The sequence below is a fragment of the Crocodylus siamensis genome, chromosome 4, assembly GCF_052110815.1.
Source record: "Crocodylus siamensis isolate JL-2025a chromosome 4, ASM5211081v1, whole genome shotgun sequence".
Taxonomy (NCBI): Eukaryota; Metazoa; Chordata; order Crocodylia; family Crocodylidae; genus Crocodylus; species Crocodylus siamensis.
The window spans coordinates 119,176,263-119,187,196 of NC_143398.1; the positions used below are offsets into that span (position 1 = coordinate 119,176,263).

At 47.6% G+C, this 10,934-nt stretch overlaps 1 pseudogene; it reads right to left on the reverse strand.

Annotated features, from left to right (window-relative positions):
- Positions 1–9,506: 9,506 nt before the first annotated feature.
- LOC149866408 (uncharacterized) lies at positions 9,507–10,213 on the reverse strand (annotated as a pseudogene).
- Positions 10,214–10,934: the final 721 nt, after the last annotated feature.

Sequence of the window (10,934 nt, forward strand, 5' to 3'; positions counted from 1 at the left end):
GCCCCAAAGTGTTTATTTTAAGAACTGACATAAAAATGGGTTAAAAACAGGATTTATAGGCAGAAGAGGAACACAATGATATGTTTGTAAACTATAATGCAGTGCCATCCAAAGGTACTTCAAGTTGAGATTTGGTACTAGAGGCTATTTAGCTACATTATCATAGTTCCATGCCTTGTTTGCAGGGCTAACAATTGTGGGCAGAACAGTGAGCTAACAGTTATTCTACTTTTAATGCCAGAGCTAGCTAATTTAGCATTAGCTAAAACAGTTGGGAGCTAACCTTTTGGGCAGGCATGCCAAACATTAGCCCTGCATCCTCCCTGAGTGCCACTCAGATCCCTTTCCTTTACCCAATCAACTATTCAGCTTTCCTGTATTGTGCTTCCTGACCAAGCTGCTGCTTTGCTTTTTGCATCCTGTTCTGTGCTTCCTGCCTGATCTGCTGTGCTGTTTTCTCCTCCCTGCTGTATCTGTTTCTGAGCTGCCTGTCCCCTCCCCAATCTGCTGTGTCACACAGGCTGCCCACACCCCTTATGGTAACTATGCTGCAAGGTGGCTACCCCTAAGCTAGGAAATCTCTGCACAGATATGTCTTGTACTGTGTAAACTTACCCAATTTTTCAGATTTCATACCCCATATTTCATAGACACAATGTGCCTATACAGGTGCAGGGAGGTGGCTCTGATGCACTACAATCGAGTCTGCTGAGTGTGGTTATTAGCGCACTCCAGCAGACTCCAGTGTCGCATGTATCAGCATCCGTGTGCTGAAACATGGCGGCAGGTTTGCTTTAACTAAAGCTTGTTTGATGAGCTTTAGTTAAAGTGTCCCTGCCGCCATTTTTCAGCACAGGGATAGTGATACATATGACGTTCTGGGCACTTTAATTAGACCCCCCCACTCCCAGAGCGTGTGTATAAATATTCTGTCTTTAAGAAAATTTAACTTTTTTTCTTTATTTATTTAAAAAATGTGATAGGGTTTCTAGTCTAACCATAGGTGGAGGAAGAAAATATGATTTGGATGGGGCTGAGTGCACACATGCCCCCCCCACCCTCCCCTAGCAAGTAAGTCTGTCATGGGGAAGAGGCATGAGAGAGCAAATCGAGGCCCCCACGAGTGGGACAGGGGCTGGGGTGAATGGGGCTCCAGGCTGTGGCAGGTCATAGGACATTTGGAGCCCAGGTGGTTCATTCAGGGGTGCAGGGGGACTCCCGCTGCTAGGTGCACTCCCGGAGCAGGCACAGGGAGCATATTCTCCCTGGATCTGTGTACAAAGCAGAGGCAGCTGCTGCTATGGACTGGGCTCTGTACCCCACTGCTGCTGCTTCAGGAGCAGTGCAATCCCACGTCTCCTGCCTGCTGGCTGCACCACGTACCCGGCAATGGGAGGCACATGGCATCGCACCATTCCGGGGGCACCGGCAGCAGGGTATAAAGTCCAGTCCAAAGTGGCAGCTGCCCACACCCCACACGCACATGCAGGGAACACCTGTCCCCTGTGCCTGCCCTGGGGGTGCATGCAATGGCAGGAGCCCCCTGCACCCCTGGATGAGCTGCCTGGGCTCCAAGCATCGCACAATCTACCCCAGGGCCTCATTCATACACCCCACCCTTGTGGGGCCTCAATCTGCCCCCCCACCATGCCCCTTCCCTCCCCCACACCCCTTCCTGTCCACACATTTAAATGTTGGGAGCTGCTCCACGCACAGCCAGGCCAAGCTGGGTTCCCAGCTGCCTGCAGAATCCGGCTGCTTGTCGATATCTGTGTGCTCCTGCAGCCACCCAGAGCCTGCATCCAGGCTACTTGCGTTTGGAGGTCTAAGCCCTATTAGCCCCGGCCTTCCGCCACCTATGATTCTAACATGTCTACTTGCTTTAAATTAGGTATCTTTGACAATTGCTTTTCTTGATATTTAATCATCTCTCTTAATTAAGAGTTTTAATAGAACCTGAAAGCCAATCTGAAGTATAACCACTCAATCTACTAAAAATGTTGAAATGAGTATAAAAAGTAATAGATTTAGCAAAATAATTATTTTAAATATGTTAGTATTGGTTTCAACAAATATCAGTTCCCCAGCTGTTATATTCTTTGTCCCAGCAGTCAAACTTTACACTTGCCTTATCAAGATGCATAGAGTTTGTTATTACCGAGTTTATCAAGCAATCTCAATTGCATTGTATTAGTGACCTGTTGTCATCATTATTTAGTACTTTCCCTCTGCTGTGTTGTCTGCAAACTTAATCAGTAATGATTTTATGTTTTCCTCCAGGTCAGTGACATTTGATAAAAATGTCAGTTAATGTAGACCTCAGCACTAGGCCTTGTAAGACTCCACTAGAATAGCACATATTCAGTGACAAATTCCTATTTACAATTATATGCTGAAAACTGTCAGTTAGCCAGGTTTTAATCCAGTAGATGACTACTATGTTAATTTATTATTGTCCTAGTTTCTTAATCAGAATGTCATGCAGTACTTAGCCAAATGCCTTACAGGAGTCTTTTACATCAACACTGTTACCTTTATCAACTAACTTGTAATCTCAGAAGAAAAGGTATCAAATTAGCTTGACAGGATCTATTTTCTGTAAATCCAAGTTGATTGGCATTAATTATGTTCCCCTCCTTTAATTCTTTCTTAATCAAGTCCTATGTCAGCTCTTTCATTATTTTGCCCAGAATCAATGTCAGACTGACAAGTCTTCAATTACCTGGGTCATTCCAGTTACCCTTTTTAAATATTGGCACAACATTAATCTCTTCCTGTCTTCTGGAACTGTGAGAGGTTCACATACATTTCAGTGAAATTTTAACCAGTCTTTATTCATAAGAGGTCATTTAACAGCAGCAGTTCAAAAGAGGTAAAAAAGCGTATAGTGTCTTTTAGTTCATCATCTCGCATATCTTTGGGCTATTGAAAAACTGCTCTGTGTCTGCAATGATATAATCAAATATGTTCCTATCCAATTTTTGTCCTAATTTCTTTTTCCTTTCCCTTCTCTTTGCTCATTACTATGAATGGCCTTAACTACTCACCTAAGAGGAAAATGACACTCATTCAATTTAGAGCAGTATTACAAAAATGTACATAATAAATACACATTTTTCACCTCTTACAAAACATGAAATGGATATAAAAAGGCAGAAGTTTGCTGTCGTATTTTCAACCCCAGTGCACAGTTGCAAAAAGTTACCAAGTTTGGAGTACACATTGTACTCGTATTACTAATTGTGTACTTGCTGTTGGGTAGGGTCACTCAGATGAAAAGTGCCATTTTCTGTTACACCAACAGCACTGGATCTCAGGTTGAAACCAGTGAACTAGTTTACAATCTTCACTATGATCAAATAAATGTCAATGTTTAATATTTAAATTAACTATTTACTGTTTATATAAATAAAGTTTGCCTGTTATGGCAGTATTACAGTAGGTTGAATAACATTTTTTTTTTTACATTGCATCTGAATTATGTTAGGGCATTAGCTTAGCAAAATGGTTGCCACCCACCGGAGTTTCAAATACACCAGTTATAATTGAAACATATTTCAGTTTCAGCTTTTCGACTGCTGTGAAACATAATAGTTTCAGAACGGATGGGGGTACCTTTTAAAGAGGCAGAGAGCTGGGTTATGTGTTCGCACTGGCATGTGCATGAATGAATGCTAGTTATTCTTGGTGTTAGTCAACAAATAATATGGGAAGACGAGAAAAAATATTAGCCTGTCTATGAATATTATTTTGTTTGTAAGTCTACAATGAAAATGGACTCTTTCTTTTCATCAGTCAGTGCAAAATAAGAGAATGGTTTAATATTGCCTATATTGCTGTGTGTACTGATTAAAATTATGCCTGGAGAGCCAGTATGCCTTTGACTTCCTAGTACCAAGCTGGGAGAAGAATGAGAAGAATAAGGCATCATGGCTTGTTAATGAGTTAGAGCAGATGAAGCAAGTAGTGGAGATCTAATTCTAGCTTCAGACAAGTGTTTTCTCTAACTACCTTCAAATGGCAGCAGGGCTAAGGTAAAAAGAAAACGAGTAATAGGGAACCCCTACCCCTATTACATATAAAGAGGACCCTGTATGTTTAAAGATGCCAGCCCAGGTTGAAAGTTATGCCTCCCCCAGGGAGTATATATAAGAGGCCCAGCTACAGAAGCCAGGCAGAGAGGGAGAAAGTAAGATAGAGACAGGAGCTCTGCCAGTAGAAATACTGGTCAGTTGCAGAGCCATGAGTAGGTAAGCCCAGAAGCCAAGCCAGGCTCTGGGAGACTGCAGCGTGGGTGGTCCAGATCCAAAAGACATCTGGATGGGTGAGCCTGGCCTGAGAGACTGCCATACAGGGGGCAAATACTAGCCACCGCTCTCCCCAGGTGAGCTGTAATCACTAAACAAAACGTGGCAGGAAAGATTATAGGCTATCATCTGGTTAGCAGAGCACGCCAAGTTCCTCTGTGCCAGAAGCCAGTAGTATGTCCAAGGGCGTTCAGCCTAAGGACAGTCAGAACAGACTAGCTACACATTTTTCTAATTCTTAAAATATAAATCACTTAATATTAAAACATTTTTACATTGTTTAATTTACACCGTATAAGCAAGGAAGGCCAAAAAGTAGATTAATAATGTTCCTTGTGATAAAATTGGCAAAGGCTGTGTATTACTGTAGCATTCGAAGGGGTTTTTTAAAATATTTTTATTGAAATTTATGAACTATCAAAGAAAGTAAGGCATGACAAATACATAAAAATCTTCCAGTCAAGCCTACCACAAATTAACCTCAGACTCTTCCAGTGTTAATTGTAGTAGCAATGGAAAATCATCATTCCTTTCTTTCTCTGTCATTCCCAGGTGCAGACCCATACCAGACAGCCTGTTCAGTAGAGGAACTCCACAGTCTACCTAGGCCTCAGACCCAGTGGCATCCTCCCTCCCAAGCCCATACTTCTCCCAAAAGTCTACCTTGCTGTGGGAGCTCTGTCTTCCTATTATCCCCTCAGGGACAAGCAATAAATGCAGGTTTAACAAATACATTTCTTATCCACAAATATTTGACTTAAAATACACAAGAATGTTTTAGCTGTAGGGAAAACAACATATTCTTGAATGCAGTCACTCTATGTGATGTCACCAACCCTGTGAACCCTGGATTTGGGCAATGTTCTTAGGCCAGGCACCTCTTTCTGACTGTTTGGCCAGGTCTGGCATGAGTTGAGTTCTCGTGGTTAGATTGACTTTATCTGCTGTTTCCAATATGCTACAAGCTGAGTGGATACCCAAGCTCCTGAATCTTCAGCTTCTAGCAGTGTCCAATATTGTCAACTCTCACAAATTTCTTATAAGTGACAAGAGTTGGCTTAGGTCTGGAGACAATCTGGAATGACACAATCCCTCTCCTCTTATGAATGTTAGTGCGACTAGGGGAAGGCCCCCTTCCATTCGCTGTTGGGCCCACCTGTGCATCTCATGGGGCAGCAGTAGCCAAAAGGGCTGCTTGAGAAGTAGGTGGAGATGATGTGTGGGTGCTGAAGGGGAAAACATCTCCACGTACTTCCCTAGCAGCCTTCCTCCTGTGAGAAAAGGAGATAGGTCCTTTACGTCTCCCTGCTTCCTTCCCTTAGTAATACTCAGTCTCCGGGAGGAGCAGGGGGACTGAGCTACAGCTGCTTCCTCAGATGGGAAAGAAGAGTAGAAAGGAAATACTCTGCTGCAGTTTTAGAAGAGGGACAAGGGACATCTGCTGCAGCTGTTATAGCCTGGAAGAGAGAGAAGGAATTCCTGGCCTTACCCTCTATCCTAGCCTCAGAGAGGTGAGTAAAGAGCTCTTAACGAGACAGGTAGATACTGAGCAGATGCAGGGCTAAGAGATGGACAGAACTGATGTGGGTTGCAGAACTGATTCAGGCACGGGGGAACAGAACTGATTTGGGAGGTGGGAAGAGATTTAATTCAGGCAGGGGCCAAAGGGCCCAAATTCTCTGAGGGCCCCTCTACGCATGCAGGTAAAGGCAAGGAAGGATCTAACGTGGGATCCACAGTCATACCTCTTGCCATGCCACGTGCATGGCAGGAAGTGCACTTCATAGTTTCAGAGTTAGAAGGGTCAAAAAGGACGTGAGCAGATCATCAAGTCCGACCCCCTGCCATGGTAGGAAAGAATGCTGGGGTCAAATGACTCCGGCAAGGTGTCTATCTAGCCTCCTCTTAAAGACCCCCAGGGTAGGAGCTAGGACCACTTCCCTTGGAAGTTGGTTCCAGATCCTAGCCACCCTGACTGTGAAGTAGTTCCTCATGATATCCAGCCTGAATCTGCTCTCTGTCTGCTTATGGCCATTGTTCCTTGTTACTCCCAGTAGTGCTCAGGGGAACAGGGACTCTCCCATTGCCTGCTGGTCTCCCTTGGCAAGTTTATAGACGGCCACCAGATCCCCTCTCAGCCTTCTCTTGTGGAGGCTGAACAGGTTCAGATCCCATAGCCTCTCCTTGTAGGACCTGCTGTGCTGCCCCTGATCATGCAGGTGGCCCTCCTCTGGACCCTCTTGATGTTGTCCACATCCCTCCTGAAGTGCGGCGCCCAGAACTGGACACATTACTCCAACTGGGGCCTGACCAAGGTCTCATAGAGGGGGAGGATCACCTCCTTGGATATGCTCATGATACATCTATGGATGCATGACAAGGTGCGGTTAGCCTTTCTGACCGCATCCTCACACTGGCGGCCCGTGTTGAGTCAATAATGACTCCAAGATCCTTTTCTGCCTCTGTGCTGGTGAGAGGAGAGTTCCCCAGCCTGTAGGTGTGCTGCTGGTTCTTCTTCCCCAAGTGCAGTACCTCACACTTGTCAGTGTTGAAACCCATACTATTCTCATCTGCCCACCCCTGTATCCTTTCCAGATCTGATTGCAGCTTGTCCCTCCCCTCTAGCGTGCCCACTTCCCCCCACATCTTAGTGTCATCTGCGAATTTGAACATGGTGCTATTCACCCCCACATCCAAGTCGCTGATGAAGATGTTGAACAGTGCGGACCCAAGGACTGAGCCCTGCAGAACCCCACTGCCCACATCCTTCCAGGTCGAAAATGACCCGTCCACCACCACTCTCTGGGTACAGCCTTCCAGCCAACTGGTGACCCATATGACCGTGTAGGGATCGCCACTACAGTCACCTAATTTTTTAATGAGAATGGGGTGAGAGACAGTGTCAAAGGCTTTTCTAAAGTCCAGACAGACTACATCCACCGTGACGCCTGTGTCCAAGGATTTAGTGACCTGATCATAGAAGGCCACCAGGTTGGTCTGACAAGATCTGCCTCTAATGAACCCATGCTGGTTGCCCCTAAGCATACACTCCCCTGCTGGTCCCTCCCAGATGTGCTCCTGCATAATTTTCGCGAAGAGCTTCCCCAGGACCTAGGTAAGACTAACAGGCCTATAGTTTCCTGGGTCCTCCCTCCTCCCTTTTTTGAAAATGGGGACCACATTGGCCCTCTTCCAGTCCTCTGGCACCTCACCAGAGCACGACAAGTGTTCGTAAAACTGCCAGGGGACCTGCAATGACCTCTGCTAATTCTCTCAGCACCCTGGGGTGGAGATCGTCAGAACCTGCTGATTTGGACGCATCCAGTCCCACCAGGAGGTCCCTGAGTAGGTCCACTCCGACCCTGGGCCTGGCTGCGCCTCCCCTGGTACCATCAGGGATCATGATGTGGGGATGACCTGGTCCCTGCTCAGAAAAATGGAGGCAAAGAAGTTGTTAAATAAGTTAGCTTTGATGTCTGGCGCGACTACCAGACTTCCTAGTGTGTCCTGCAGAGGCCCTACGTTAACCAGAACCTTCTTTTTACCCCCTATGTATTTAAAAAAGGACTTCTTGATGTCCTTGATCCTGGTTGCTAGTCCCAGTTCCATCTTCGCCTTACCCTTCCTAACAGCCCCCATAGAAACCCAAGCAACGGCTGTATAGTCCTCTCCCTGGTAATGACCCCATCCTTCCATTGGGTGTACACCTCCTTTTTAGCCTTGAGACGTTCCTGGATGCTTTTTGTTAGCCAAGGGGGCTTTTGGGCGCTTTTGCTCCCTTTGACCTTTGTTGGGATTGCCACCCTTTGAGCTTGGAGGATCATCTCTTTAAGGAACAACCACTCTTCTTCGACTCCCAACTCCCCTCCCCTCCTTGACCTCAGTCTCTTCCCAACTAATCTCCTTACCTCATTGAAATACACCCTCCTGAAGTCCAGGGTTACTGTCTTGCTGCAGGCCTTTGCTACCCTGCACTGGATGGTGAATTTCAGTAGGCGATGATCACTGTCGCCCAGGTGATCGAGCACCCGCAGTCCCCTCACCAGGTTGTCACGTGTGGCCAGCACCAGGTCTAACAAGGCATTTCCCCTGGTGGGGCTGTGCACCTCCTGGGTTAGATGGAGATCTTGTAATATGGCTAGAAACCTACATGAGCGTTCAGACCTGGCTGACTGCTCTTCCCAGCAGATGTTCGGATAGTTTAGGTCCCCCATGATGACCACATCCTTTGACTTAACTGCCTCTGCGACCTGACCTGAGAATTCCCGGTCAAGTTCTTTCCCCTGGTTGAGTGGTCTGTAGTAGACCCCCACCGTTAAGTTCCTTTTCCCCCGACCCCATTGTAATTTGACCCAGAGCACTTCAGTCTGCCCCTCCTCTGACCCAGTGCTGCTTGTTGAGGATGTGAATTGCTCTTTGACATACAACACCACGCCTCCACCTTTCTTCCCTATTCTATCCCTCCTGTACAGCCTATAGCCCTTGATGTTCGCCACCGAGTCATGCGTTGGATCCCACCATGTTTCAGTGGGCCCCACTATGTCTAGGTTTGCGTTAGCTATCAGGAGAGCAAGTTCCTCTTGCTTGTTCCCCATACTTTGAGCATTGGTATATAGGCATTTAAAGCCTGAAGGTGAATGCCCTGCCTCCCTAACCCCAGGACTATTTGGGCCCCTGTCACTTACCTGGGTATTTCGTATGCTCATTGTCAGTCTTGGCTGAGCTGTACTTGTGGATGACTCATGGTTTGGTGTTCTGATGCTCCCTCCGACCTCATCCTCCCCTTCCCCCAACGAACCTAGTTTAAAGCCCACTGGAAGAGATCAGCTAACCTGAAAGAGAACACATGCTTACCTTTAGGGGAGAGATGAAGCCCATCCCACCCGAACATGTCTCTCATCTGGAAGTATGGGTCGTGATTAAGGAAGCTAAAGCCCGCCTCGAGACACCATTTCCAAAGTCGCAAGTTGACCTCTCTGATGCAGTTCTCATGTCATCGTCCCCGTCCTTTCACTGGAAGGATAAAGAAGACCACCTATGCCTTTGTCTCCTTCAGCTTGCCTCCCAGAGCTTGGTAGTCCCTCATCAGGCAATCCAGGCTTCTGCTGGCCGCATCATTCAGCTTGCCTCCCAGAGCTTGGTAGTCCCTCATCAGGCAATCCAGGCTTCTGCTGGCCGCATCATTCATACCCACGTGAATTAATATCCTGGGATAGTAATCTGAATAATGGCTGGGGTCCTCTCCATCACATCCTGAATTCTCGCTCCGGGTAGACAGGACACCTCATGTGTCAAGGGATCCTGGCAACAGATGGGACCCTCCATACCTCTCAGAATGGAGTTACCTATGACAAGCACCCAGCATCTCTTCTTCCAGGTCAACCTGCCTCCTTCAGTCTGCTCTGTGCATGGAGCGGCCTCCTCTCCCGGGTTACTCTCCTCTCCTTCCTCCTCCAGTGACATCAGGGCCTCATACCTGTTCTCCAGCTGGACAGGGGGAACTGGTAGGGCACTGCAGCGAGCTGCCCTGGCTTTGTAAGGAACCTTCTGCCAGGTCGCTGAGGGGGTCACCTCGCGGGGTGCTTCTCCCTTTGGTGCCTGGCCCTGCAGGGAAATGAAATAACTATCAATTTCATCCTCCGCTTCTCTGATCCCCCTCAGCCTGCTAACCTCCTCCTGGAGCTCCCTCACCTGTGCCTCCAAGACCCTAAGACGGGCACCTGCAGGACAGGTGTAGGGGCCCCCCTCCCCTGCCCCCCAGGTCCTGCTGGGCATCCCCTGCAGGCCAGGGGTAAGGGTGACGCCAGCCCCACTGTGGGCTCTGTCTGGGTGTAGACCTCAGAGAAGCCCCGGGTAGGCGGCACCAGCCGGGTAGGGGCCCTAGCTGCACTCCGCGTTGACACCATTTGTATTTATTTATTGTGTGGTGCCTTCGCCTTACCCTTGCTGAAGACTGCCTCCTGACCCTTCCTGCTTGCCCGCCTGTGCGAATGCTGGTGCAAACACTGGCGCACTCTGTTTGCGTGCTCTGTTACGGGATTGTGAATCAGATCTCATCAGGCCTTATCATCACACAGCAGGGAGTCCCAACAGCTGACCCAGGCTCCTAGCCACAGGAGACTCCCAGAGGTCCCTGAAGCAGGGAGACCACAACTTATGCTGCAGGGGTGCTTCGGGGCCCTCCCCCAGGGCTGGAAGCCCTGTCAGCTGGGAGCTACCAGGCTTGCGGGTACATTTTCCCCCTGCCTCCCAAGCTGGGAGCTCTAACCAGCTAACAGGATTCTTAGCCACAGGGGCCCCTAGTCACACATCCAAGTAATAGCATGATAGGAAGCAGCTACAAAGTTATTACACAGTCTGTGAAATAACTTTGTAGCTTATTCATCTTTTAATCACTCCATTAGTTAATTGAATGTGAGCCAGGTGACACTTAAGGCATGATTAACTGGTTAATGAGGTACAGATGGGGCCTTTCTGACTACATGGGGGACAGGGGGCAAGAGTACTTGTGCATTCATACTGGGCTGGGCACAGGACATTCTAAAATGAAAGGACAATATAATGCAAAATATTCTCCCTTATTTTTAAAGAAAAGGAAATGTCATGGGGTCTTCCTCATGATTTTGA